Raw genomic sequence first — 10,957 nt, forward strand, 5'->3', positions numbered from 1 at the left:
TCTCTTAGTGGTGGACACACACTAATACAAGCTTACCAGACTGAAGATGCCAATCCCACAGTTTACAATGAGATATTACTGTTACCCAGACTGAAATGCTCAAACGACACAGTTAGCACATTTATTCTCATGATATTGGTCCTATAGGAAAAGCCTACTGAAAGGGTGCTTGGTGAGTGTAGAATCAGAACAAGAGGAAAGTAGTCAGATCAATTAAATATTATGGTCAAAGGCTAACATGTGTAGACCTTCTGTTGGAGATGGTCTTTGCTCATGGAACCAGAATAATTGAATTCTTTTAAAGTTACCTTTATCCTTGACATTACATGGCTACCCGGCAAGACAGAGCTCAGAAATTCACTCAATATAATTTTAAAAGAAAGCTAATTTGTTGGAAGGCTATTAGGTATCTTAGAATTGTTGAAAAAATTGGAAAACCTAGCTCAAAAACTGCTCAGAAACAAGGGAGGCAGTTAGCGGGAATCACAACCAAGTTCTCACCATAGGAAGTCAGGATACGCCACCATCATTAGCACTGTCTCCACTGAGCACCTTTGCACTGCACTCCCTATGATGGCAACTATGGTAAGCAGAATAATGGTCCCCCAAAGATGGCCACATCCTAATCCCCAGTACCTGTAGATATGTCATGTTACATGGCAAAAGGAACTTGCACATATGACTAAGGTTAAAGACCCTGAGATGGGAAGATTATCCTGGGTTATCCAGCTGGGCCCAATGTAATCACAGAGCAGCGTCTTTTCCTGGCTGTGGTCAAAGACAGAAGTAATGACAGAAAGAGTCAGAGTTTCTGACTTTGAAGATGGAGAAAGGGGGCCATGAGCCAAGGAATGCTGAGGGCCTCTAGAAGCTGGAAAAGACAAGGAAGTAAATTATCCTCTATGGTCTCGGAAAGGAACACAGTCTTTCCAACACCTTGGTTTCAGCCCGGTGAGACTTGTGTCCATCTTCTGACCCGTAAAACTATAATATAATAAACCTATATTATTTTAAGCCATTAAATTTGTGATAATTTGTGATAGCAGTAACGTAAAACTAATACAGCAGTGCTGCTGTGAATAATTTCTAAACTGTGTCTGCATGTTTACATCTCTCTCTCAAGATTCAAAATCCTGGGGACACGAGAATCTAGTCATCTCATATGGATCATATACCTATGGCCTGGATGTGAGGGAAGTAGAGTGAGGGAGGATCTTTTTTCTCTTGATTTCTAGAATGTGAAGCGTGACATAATGGGAAATTACCCCCAAAAGGAAGAGAGGTCGATGTCAGACCACAAAATAACAATAAATGTCCGTTAGAGGCAATCTTTATTTTGCCAAGAGGACCTTGCTTTATCAACTCTTAAATGGCAGACTTACTCCACTTCTGGTTGATAGTTTTTCTTGAAATTTCATCAGATTATATTTAAGTCCTGCTGACCCATGAGCTCTATATTTCTCCATTAGTTAAGACAGAAATTGCAAATCAAATTGCCTTAATCAATTAAAAAAATGTATTGGCTCACATAACTGAACAATCTGAGCTATTACTGTTTCAGCCAAAACTCAATCTGGGAATCAGATAACATGCTCAAGACCTTGTTTCCTTCTCCATTTCTCGGCTTTGAGAAATGCACCCAACCAATTTTTGACAAAGGTACAAAAGCAATTCAGTTCACTACAGGAAGGGTGTCTTTCCTCTATCCTAAAGGAAGGATGGTGCTGGACAAAAAATAGGCAAATAACCTCAACCTGAACCTCATACATAATTACACAAAAATAATTCAAAACTGATCATAGATTTAATCATAAAATGCAAAAAACTATAAAATTTTTAAAAGAAAACATAGAAAATCTTCAGGACCTAGGCTGGGTAAAGAATTCTTAGACATAATGCCAAAAGCACAATTCATAAAGGAGATAATTGATAAAAGTAGATCTCATCAAATTAAAATTTTTTTCTTTGTGAAAAGGCTCCTGTGAACTATACCATGAGTTGAGAAAATAAACTAAAAATATGTATTCAACATAGGAAAACAAAAGTTGTATTCAACATAGGAATTCAGGCGATATTCAAATATTGCCCCTTGATTTTTACTACTAAGGCTAAAACAATAGGGCCTCCATATCCACATAAACAATCCACAGTTGGTTGAAATCACAGATGTGGAACCTGCAGATACAGAGGGCCAGCTAAGGGACATGAGCATCTGCAGATTTTGGTATCCATAGGGGGTCCTGGAACCAATCCCCTCCGTGGATAAAGAGGTGTGACCATATGTCATTTGGACCTGCAAACTGATTAACTTTTTTGAAGCTCTATAGTTGTTAGAGGAGGCAACATAGATAATTTATGAAGTATTTTCTCAGTGAATAATTACTTTTTCTTTCTGTGGAAACTGCCACATCAACCCACAGAGGTGGGTCTGGACCAAACACGTTTGTATTATATCAGCCTAACCCCCAGGCATGCCAATCAGATTCTCTGCCCAGGGAATTTGGAATTGACACCCCAAAACAGTGAAAAGAGTGAACATTTGCTACTGAGCATGTGCCCAACATAAAATGAACAGAGCATCAGTGATCTGTGACATGATATCAAGCAGTCTATTGTGTGTGTAACTAAAGTCACAAAAGAAAGGAGAGAAAGAAGAAGGACAGAAAAAATATTTCAAGAAATAAATGGCCAAAAGTTTTCCAAATTTGATGCAACTTATAAACTCACAGATCCAAGAAGCTCAATGAACGCCAAGCAGAAAAGACATGAAGAAAACCACTGCAAGAAACTTACAATCAAATTGCTGAAAATGAGTGATGAAATAGCCAAGGGGAAAAAGGCACATGACAGAGAGGAACAAAAGCAAGAATGATAGCAGACTTCTCACAGAAAGCATGTAAGTCAGGAAACAATAGAGCAATATCTTAAAAGTAATGAATGAGGGGCCGGCCCCATGGCCAAGTGGTTAAGTTCATGCGCTCAGCTTTGGCGGCCCAGGGTTTCGCTGGTTCAGATCCTGGACGCGGACATGGCACTGCTCATCAGGCCACGTTGGGGCAGCATCCCACATGCCACAACTAGAAGGACCCACAATTAAAATATACAACTATGTACCAGGGGGCTGTGGGGAGAAAAAGCAGAATAAAAAAAGAAGATTGGCAACAGTTGTTAGCTCAGGTGTCAATCTTTAAAACAAAAAAAGTAATGAATGAAAAAAACTGTCAATTTAGAGTTCTTTACTGGTAAAGATGTCATCATAAAGGAAGGCAAAGATTTTTTCAAACAAAGAAAATCACAGAGAATTCATTGTAAACAGACCTGCACTATAAGAAATGATGAAGAACATTATTCAAGCAGAAGGAAAATGATACCAGGGGGAAATTTAGATTAATACAAAGGAATGAAGAATGACAGAAATGTCAAATATGTGGATAAATATAAATATATTTTTTCTTTTTTTTTTTAAAGATTGGCACCTGAGCTAACAACTGTTGCCAATCTTCTTTTTTTCTTTCTTTCTGCTTTTTCTCCCCAAATCCCCCCAGTACATAGTCGTATATTTTAGTTGTGGGTCCTTTTAGTTGTGGTACGTGGGACACCACCTCAACGTGGCCTGATGAGTGGTGCCATGTATGTGCCCAGGATCCCAACCAGCGAAACCCTGGGCCGCCATAGTGGATTGCGTGAACTTAACCACTGGGCCACGGGGCTGGCCCGTAAATATATTTTTTCTTACTGTTAAAACATCTTTAGGGGCCAGCCCCATGGTGCAGCAGTTAAGCTCGCACGTTCTGCTTTGGCAGCCCAGGGTTCACCAGTTCAGATCACTGGTGCAGAGATGGCACTACTTGGCAAGCCATGCTATGGGAGGCATCCCACATATAAAGTGAAGGAAGATGGGCACGGATGTTAGCTCAGGGCCAGTCTTCCTCAGCAAAAAGAGGAGGATTGGCAGCACATGCTAGCTCAGGGCCAATCTTCCTCAAAAAAAAAAGTTTTAAAAGGTAATGATTTAAAACAAAAATTAATAACAATGCATTGTGTAGTTTATAATGTAGAGTAAATGGAGGGAAATAATAGCGCAAGGGATGGGAGAGGGAATGGAAGTATGCAGTGGTGAATTCCCTGTGAGTAGTAGTATGTTTTTTGAAGTTAGATTATGATTAGTTAACTATATATTGTGAACTGCAGATCAACTAAAAAACTAAACAAAGATGTATAGCAAATAAGACAATATTCATAATAAAATTGAATAATAAAGAGTACTCAATCCAAAATAAGGCAGGAAATGATGGGAAAAGGAGTAAAGGACATAGAGAACAAGTAGAAAACAAATAGCAAGATGGTATATATAACCCCAGCCATGATGAAAATCATATTAAATGTAAATGATCTAAACGCTACAGAGAAAAGGAAAAAATTGTCAGATTGCATAAAAAAAAGCAAGGCCCAACTATATGCTGTCTACAAGAAAACCACTTTAAGTATAAAGAAATAGAGAGAGTAAAAGTAAAAGGACAGAAAAAGTTATACTTTGAAAATTCTTTTTTTTTTTTTTTTTTGAGGAAGATTAGCCCTGAGCTAACTGCTGCCAATCCTCCTCTTTTTGCTGAGGAAGCCTGGCCCTGAGCTAACATCTGTCCCCATCTTCCTCTACTTTATATGTGGGATGCCTACCACAGCATGGCTTGCCAAGCGGTGCCATGTCCGCACCCGGGATCCGAACCGGGGAACGCCAGGCTGCGGAAGCGGAACGTGTGCGCTTAACTGCTGGCCCCTGAACAACATTATTAACCAACACAACCCAGTGACATTTATCTGCCCAACAATAGCAGAATATATATTCTTTTAAAGTGCACATAGGACATTGATCAAGATAGAACATATTAGGGGGCTGGCTCAGTGGCGTGTTTAAGTTCACGAGGTCCAGCTTCAGCAGAATCGGATCCCAGGCACAGACCTACTCTCCACTCATCAAACCATGGTGTGTCGGCATCCCACATACAAAATAGAGGACGACTGGCACAGATGTTAGCTCGGCAGCAATCTTTCTCAAGCAAAAAGAGGATTGGTGGGCCTGCCCCGTGGCTGAGTGGTTAAGTTCTCGCGCTCCACTACGGTGGCCCAGGGTTTCTCTGGTTGGGATCCTGGGCAAATACATGGCACCACTCATCAGGCCATGTTGAGGTGTCGTCCCATGTCCTACAACTAGAAGGACCCACAACTAAAATATGCAACTATGTACTAGGGGGGATTTGGGGAGAAAAAGCAGAAAAAAAAAAAAAGAAGATTGGCAACAGTTGTTAGCTCAGGTGCCAATCTTCTAAAAAAAAAAAAGAGGATTGGGCCTGAGCCAATCTTCCTCACTCCCTCCCCCCAAAAAGATAGCTCATATTAGACAATAAAACAAATCTCAATAAAGTTAAAAGTATTGAGGGGCCGGCCCAGTGGCACAGTGGTTAAGTTCGCATGTTCTGCTTTGGCAGCCCAGGTTTCACTCGCTGGTTCAGATCCCGGTGCGGACATGGCACCGCTTGGCAAGCCACTCTGTGGTAGATATCCCACATATAAAGTAGAGGAAGATGAGCACGGATGTTAGCTCAGGGCCAGTCTTCCTCAGCAAAAAGAGGAGGATTGGCAGCAGATGTTAGCTCAGGGCTAATCCTCCTCAAAAAATAAATAAATAAAAGTTAGAAGTGTTGAAATAATATAAAGTATTTTCTCTGACTACAGTGGATTTAACTGGAAATCTGTAACAGATATATCTGGAAAATCCCCAAATATTTGGAAATTAACACATTTCTAAACAGTGCTTTGGTCAAAGAAGCCACAAGGAAAATTAGTATTCTGGGCTGAATGAAAATGGAAACACAACAAGTAAAGGAAATTCTTAGAGAAAAATTTGTAGACTACAATATTTGTCTCAGAAAAGAATAAAGATCTTGAATCAGTTATTTAGGGTATCATCTTATGAAACGAAACAAGAGCAAGTTAAATCCAAAATAATCAGAGAGAATAAAATAATTAAGAGCAGAAATCAATGACATAGAAAACAACAGAGAAAAGAATCCAAAAGCTGATTCTTTGAAAGTATTTTTAAAAATTGGTAAATTTATGCCTAGACTTAGAAAAAAATGAGAAAAGACACAAATGCCACTATAAAAATGGGAAAGAAAACCACTACAAATCCTACCACAGTAAAAAAAAAAATAATGAGGAATTATTATTAATAACTTTATGTCAATAAATTCAACTACTTACAAGAAATGGCCAAATTCCTTACAGAATACCAACTGCCAAATATGATTCAAAAAGAAACATAACCTGACTAACCCTTTATCTATTAAATTGAATTTCAGTTTAAAACCTTCCCACAAAGACAATTGCAAGCCCAGATGGATTTGCTGGTCAATTCTACCAAACACCTAAGGAAGGAACAATGCCAATTATCCACAAATTCTACCAGAAAATAGAAGAGGAGGGGACACTTCTCAACTCACTTTTTTTATTGAGGCATAATTGGCATATAATATTATATTCATTTCAGCTGTACAACATAATGATTCAATATTTGTATACACTGCAAAATAATCATCACAATAAGTCTAGTTAACATCCATCACCGTACATAGTTACAAATTTTTTTCCCTGTGATAAGAACTTTTAAGATTTATTCTCAGGGGACCAACCCGGTGGCGCAGCAGTTAAGTTCGCATGTTCTGCTTGGGCGGCCTGGGGTTCGCTGGTTCAGATCCCAGGTGCGGACATGGCACCACTTGGCAAGCCACACTGTGGTAGGTATCCCACATATAAAGTAGAGGAAGATGAGCACGGATGTTAGCTCAGGGCCAGTCTTCCTCAGCAAAAAGAGGAGGATTGGCAGCAGATGTTAGCTCAGGGCTAATCTTCCTCCAAAAAAAAAAAAAAAGATTTATCCTCTTAGCAACTTTCAAATATACGGTACAGTATTATTAACTATAGTTACCATGTTATACATTATACCCACGTGACTTATTTATTTTATACCGAGAAGTTTGTAACTTTTGACCCCCTTCACTCATTTTCACCTACCTCCCACCCTTCACCTCAGGCAATCACCAATCTGTTCTCTGTACCTGTCAGCTTGATGGGGTTTTTTTGTTTTGTTTTTCTTTTTTTGTTTTGTTTTAGATTCCACATGTAAGTGAGATCTTATGGTATCTGTTTTTCTCTGTCTGACTTATTTCACATAGTATAACGCCCTCAAGGTCCGTCCATGTTGTCACAAATGGCAGAATTTCATTCTTTTTTATGGGCAAATAATATTCCCTTATGTTAATTAGTGGATAATTTCTTTATCCATTCATCCATCGGGGAACATTTAGGTTTCTTCCATATCTTGCCTATTGTAAATAATGCTACAATGAATATGGGGGTGCATATATATTTTCAAGGGAGTGCTTTCATTTTCTTCAGATAAATACCCAGAAGTTATTGGATCATATGGTAGTTCTGTTTTTTTAAATTATTTTATTGAGGTCATATTGGTTTATAAGATTGTGTGATTTCAGGTATACATTATTATATATCAGTTTCTGTATAGACTGCAGCATGCTCACCTCTAATAGTCTAGTTTTTATCCATCACCATACATATGTGCCCCTTTACCCCTTTTGCCCACCCCCCATCCCCTTCCCCTCTGGTAACCACTAATCTGTTCTCCCTATCCATGTGTTTGTTTATCTTCCATATCTGAGTAAAATCATACAGTGTCTTTGTCTAGCTCATTTCACTTAACATGGTACCCTCAAGGCTCATCCATGTTGTTGCAAATGGGATGGTTTTGTCTTTTTTTATGGCTGAGTAGTATTCCATTATATATATATACCACATCTTCTTTATCTGTTCATCAATTGATGGGCACTTGGGTTGCTTCCACATCTTGGCTATTGTGAATAATGCTGCAATGAACATATGGATGCATAAATCTCTTGTATTGTTGATTTCATATTCTTTGGATAAATACCCAGTAGTGGGATACCTGGATTGTATGGTATTTCTATTTTTAGCTTTCTGAGGAACCTCCATATTGTTTTCCATAGTGGCTGCACCAATTTACATTCCTACCAACAGTGCACAAGAGTTCCCTTTTCTCCACATCCTCATTAACACTTGTTATTTCTTGGGTTTTTTTTTTTTGATAATAGCCATTCTAACAGGTGTGAGGTGATATCTCACAGTGGTTTGATTTGCATTGCCCTGATCATTAATGATGTTGAGCACCTTTTGATGTACCTGCTGGGCATCTGTATGTCAGCCAGGCCCAAGAACGGTCTTTTTAACAATTGGTGCTGGGATAACAGGATATCCACATGCAGAAGAGCGAATTTGGATCCCTATATCACAATATACACAAAAATTAACTCAAATGAATCCAAGGCCTAAAGGTAAGAGCTAAAAGCATAAAACTTTTAGAAAAAATATAGATCTAAATCTTCATGACCTTGTGCTAACGTCTGAATGTCTGTTTTCCCCAAAATTCATATGTTGAAATCCCACCCCCAAAGGTGATAATATTAGTGGGTGGGGTCTTTGGGAAGTGATTAGGTCATGAGGGTGGAGCCCTGACAAATGGGATTAGTGCTCTTATAAAACAGATTCCACAGCTCCCTAGCCACTTCTGCCCCGTGAAGATACAGTAAGTCTGCAACCCAGAAGTGGGGTCTCCTCTGATCATGTTGGCACTCTGACCTTCCACTTCTACCTTCCAGAGCTGAGAGCAGTAAATTTCTTCTGTTTATAAGCTATCTAGTCTGTGGTACTTTGTTATAGCAGCCTGAACAGACTAAGACACCCTAGATTAGGCAACAGCTTCTTAAATATGACACCAAAAGCACAAGCAAAGAAAAAAATAAATAAATTGGACTTCATCAAAATTTAAAACTTTTGGGGCCAGCCCCGTGGCCTAGTGGTTAAGTTCGCATACTCTGCTTTGGCAGCCCAGGGTTTCACCAGTTCGGATCCTGGGCATGGACATGGCACTGCTCATCAAGCCATGCTGAGGTGGCGTCCCACATGCCACAACTAGAAGGACCCACAACTAAAAATATACAACTGTGTACTGGGGGGCTTTGGGGAGAAAAAGGAGAAATAAAATCTTAAAAAAAAATTAAAAAGTTTTGTGCATCAAAGGACACTGCAAAGAAAGTATAAGGACAACCTACAGGATGGAAAAAAAAATTTGCAAATCATATATCTGGGTCTAATATTCAGAATACATAAAGAAATCTTAAAACTTAATAATAAAAGTCAAATATCCCAATTAAAAATAGGCAAAGGATTTAAATAGATATTTCTCCAAAGAAGATACACAAATGGCCAAGAAGCACATGAAGAGATACACAACATCAATAGACATTAGAGAAACGTAAATCAAAACCTCAATGAGATATCACTTCATACCCACTAGGACAGATATAATTAGAAAAAAACTCAGAGAATAACAAGTGGTGGCAATGATGTGGAGAAATTTGAATCCTCAAACTTTGCTAGTGGGAATATAAAATGGTGCAGCTGCTGTGGAAAACAGTTTGGCATTTCCTTAAAAAGTTAAACATAGGACGACCATATAATCTGCAATTCCACTTCTAATGATATATCTAAGAGAAGTGAAAACATATGTTCAAACAAAAACTTGTACACAAGTGTACATAGCACCATTATTCATGATGGAAACAACCCAAATGTCCGTTAACTGATGAATGGGTAAATAGTATGTGGCATATCCATACACCAGCATATTATTTAGCCATAAAAAAGAATGAAGTACTGTCACATGGTACAAAATAGATGAACCTTTAAAACATGCTAAGTTAAAGAAGCCAGACACAAAAGGCCACATATTCTATGATTCCATTTATAGGAAATCCCCAGAATAGGCAAATCTATAGAAATAGAAAGCCAATTAGTGGTTGCCAGTGGCTGCGGGGGGCAGGTAATAGGGAGCAGCTGCTCAGTGTGTATGGAGTTTCTATTTGGGGTGATGAAAATGTTCTGGAATTAGTGGTGATTGCTACACAATATTGTGAACGTTCTGAAAGTGACTGAATTGTAAAACATTTAAGAATCTTTAAAATGGTGAGTTTTATGTGAATTTTACTTTAAAAAACTGAAAAACAGGGGAGACAATAATGAGTGTGGTTTTGCCCATGAAGTGCCCAGAGAATATTCTGGTGGAAATACTCAGTAGGAAGCTGGCCAATAAGAGAAGGGAACTCAGGTGATCTAGGCTACAGATATTGATCTGGGAACAGAAGGTTGTTGAAGCCCTGTGAGTAGAGGAGTCAGCTGCGGAATCACTTAGGGTAAGAAGAGTGGGAGGCCCACAACAGGACCCTGAGGAACACCAACATTTCAAGATGTGAACAGAAAAGGACCCTTCTAAGGAAACGGAGGAGGAAGCAGAGTGGTAGGAAGAAAAGTGTGGGATGCTGAAGCCAAGGAAAGAGGAGTTGTCCAAGTGTAGTGGTCAGAAGTGTTAGATGCTAGAGGAGTAAAATAAGATAAAGGCTAAGAAATGTCCACTAGACTTAGCAAAAATGTAGATGTCGTTTCATTGGATTGGTGGAGACTAGGTTCAGATAACAGTTGTAGGAAAAGATATCTTCACTAGGAGAAGTCAGGGAAATGAAAGTTAAACTAAATTAAATGTCATTGTCTTCCATTAGAGGGGTGTATATATATATATTTAAGTTTAAACCATTTGTAGAAATGTAATTGGTATAGCCTTTTGAAGAGCTATTTGGTAGTGTCTATTCAAATTTAGAAATTAGCATACCCATCTACCTTGCCTTTCCACTCCTACATATCACTCTTAGAGAATTATCGACACACATTTTGAAGGAAATGTGTATAAAGATGGTAACTGCAGGATTCTTTAAATGTACATGAATTGGAAGCAAATGTCCACAAATAAGGG

The sequence above is a fragment of the Equus quagga genome, chromosome 20 (assembly GCF_021613505.1).
Source record: "Equus quagga isolate Etosha38 chromosome 20, UCLA_HA_Equagga_1.0, whole genome shotgun sequence".
Lineage (NCBI taxonomy): Eukaryota > Metazoa > Chordata > Mammalia > Perissodactyla > Equidae > Equus > Equus quagga.